Source organism: Macadamia integrifolia, chromosome 8, assembly GCF_013358625.1.
Source record: "Macadamia integrifolia cultivar HAES 741 chromosome 8, SCU_Mint_v3, whole genome shotgun sequence".
Classification (NCBI taxonomy): Eukaryota; Viridiplantae; Streptophyta; class Magnoliopsida; order Proteales; family Proteaceae; genus Macadamia; species Macadamia integrifolia.
The window spans coordinates 22,988,421-22,991,090 of NC_056564.1; the positions used below are offsets into that span (position 1 = coordinate 22,988,421).

The 2,670-nt window shown below is 44.5% G+C and overlaps 1 long non-coding RNA gene across 1 annotated transcript in view; it reads left to right on the forward strand.

Moving 5' to 3' along the window:
- LOC122085794 overlaps positions 1 to 1,681 on the forward strand; it is a 2,413-nt gene extending 732 nt beyond the window's left edge. The window contains exon 2 of the long non-coding RNA XR_006142224.1: positions 119 to 1,681. This is a non-coding gene — a long non-coding RNA (uncharacterized LOC122085794). The remainder of the gene's footprint in view (positions 1 to 118) is intronic.
- Positions 1,682 to 2,670: the final 989 nt, after the last annotated feature.

The following is a 2,670-nucleotide window of genomic DNA, read 5'->3' on the forward strand; positions in this document are numbered from 1 at the left end:
TGTCAGCTACTGTTTTTTATGTTAAATACCAAAATGCCCTTACTAAATGTGAAGTACCTAAAATGCCCATCTAATAAGTCCTATCTTCAAATCGATGGTTATTGTACCTTTCTCCCAGATCCAGCACCGGCGGTGGCAGCCGTATCAACGATCATGGCGGCGTCGGCGGCGGTAGGATCCCATGTTTACTGTACCTTTCTCCCAGATCGAGCACCGGCGGTGGCAGCTACATCAACGATCACGGCGGCGGCGGCAGGATCCCATGTTTACTGTACCTTTCTCTCAGATCGAGCACCGGCGGTGGCAGCTACATCAACGATCACGGCGGCGGTAATCTGATCTTGAAAGAAACCAGGCTGGATGCAGTGGTGGGCTTTAAATCTGATCACTCAAGAAAATGGATTTTTGGTTTCTTTCAAAGAGAAAAATGGATGAAACAGTTCGGTAGAGTTAGCAACTGAGGTCAAGGGAAGACCTTTAAATCTGATCGCTCTCCCCCACCCTTGTCGTTGGTTTTGCTTCCTTCCCCATTTTCATTTTCAAGAGTTGACCTTTAAATCTGATCACTCAGAAGTTGAAATTGTGAAAACAATAATAAATCTAAGAGGAGAAGAAGAAACAGATCTGTTGCGGGATATTAGGGATGATCAACTCTGCTCAGAACTTGACATTGTAACAGCATAAAAGCTTATCATTTTACTGGAATCGTGTTTGATTCCCGAGTCAGATCTGCAATGCCTGTTAGTGGCAGTGACATTAGCGGCGGTGATCACTCGATCCTTTTCCATTTCTGATCTGGAGGAATTTTTTTCTGTGAAGATTGAAAATCCATGACTAAGCATTTGGGTTTTTTTATTTAGAGAACCCAAGTCAGCCGAGAGAGAGAGAGAGAGAGCTGGAACCGCCAGTGACTGGAGAAGAAGCTGAACCGCCAGTGGTATCTACTGTTGCAGTGAGAGGTAAGGTAAAATACGATTGTTTATTTGTTTTAGTTAAAAGGGTAAAAATGTCATTTCAAATTCTTTCTTAACGGTGACTGACAGTAAGGGGTCTGAGTCTAATTTGGTGAAAGAGAGGGGGTGTTCCTATAATAATGGCATTCTCCAGGGGGTGGCGCTGTAAATTACCCTAATAATTATTGGCATTTGCATGTTTTTTACATGATTTGCTGACCTTGTAGGCTTCAAGTAGTGCAACTTGGCCAGTGCTCAACCTGAACCGGGCCAACTTATCGATTAGGCAAGCTAGTTATAGTTGTTTGGCCTGAGCAGGTCCAGGTGACTCTTCCGAAAGGCCGTCTTCTTGGTGCACTGGCCGGATCTCTGGTCAATTTACCTCCAACACTATATCCTCCTTGGCGGGTAGAATATTGAAAGCTAGTGTGCTTGGGTCTGGATCTGCTTGTTGTGCATGGGTGATTACATTTAGGTGTCAATAACTCTCATGGACTATAAACTTGATACCATGATGCATGAGCCCGTCTTGAGCCTCTCTTCCCTACTCCAGAGCTGAGCAGCTTAAAAATAAGCTCCCTTAGCTAAATGAGCTCTATCAGATCATCATCTTAACCAGATGTGAATCAACAGGGCCAAGGTTGCAGGTAAGAGACCTTCCTACCACTCTCCAACGCATTCTCTCCTCCCTGATCTTATGGGCCCTCTATATACGATTTTTTAGGCACTCCCGCCCACCCATATCTAATATATGGAAACAGGCTCTCCAAACGACTTGTTTGGAGAGTTGTTCTCATTTTTTCCCCATCTCCCCACCCCCACCACACCCCAAAAAAAAAAATTGTACGATCTGCCCTTCATAGCAGGCCTGATTCATTTTGCTTGAGAGATTCGTCTCCCTAATGGGGTCTATATTGTTATATGTGATGGAAATTTTAATTTTGAAACATCTGAAGCAGGTGTTGGGCTTCAATAATTGCTTATGATATATATATTTTTTTGATAATTGTACTTTATTAGAAGGGAGGGAACAAAGTTCCAGTACAATCAGCCCATAAAAAGGGCAAGATGGAAGGAGGGGGAGAAGAGAAAGTAGAAAGATGGGGTTGGGTAGAAGCTGCCCAAGAGGCCAAGCAATCCGTCCCAACATTCCATTCCTGAAGGGTGCCTAAAAGAGAGCGAAGAAAAGTTCCTGGATACTTGAAGATGGTCATCGATAATGTGAGCAATGCGCCAAGGCCAGGCAGAACTCCTTCTGTGGAGCAAGTTTACGACTAGCAGGTGGTCGCCTTCTACAATGACACAGGAAAATTGAAGACTGGAGGCCCAGATCAGAGCGTGATAGAAGGCCAAAGCTTCAGCCACCAGCGCATAAGAATGGCCCAAGTCTTTTGCGAAGCCACCGATGAACTGACTGACCGAGACAATCACGGCAGACACCTCCTAGCGCAGCCATTCCAGGGTTGCCTCGACTAGCTCCATCCACATTGATCTTGATGGGGATGAAAATCCTCTGTTTTTCTCATCTCTGTTTTTCCTTGTTTTGCTACCTGCAGAACACGACACGTGGACAATTTTAAGATCAACGGTCAAGGTTGGGTGAGGATTATTACATCCGATGCGTTGGTCTTAAAGTTGTTCACGTGTCATGTTCTGCAGGTAACAAAACAAGGAAAAACAGGGATGAGAAAAACAGAATATTATTTTCCTCTTAATG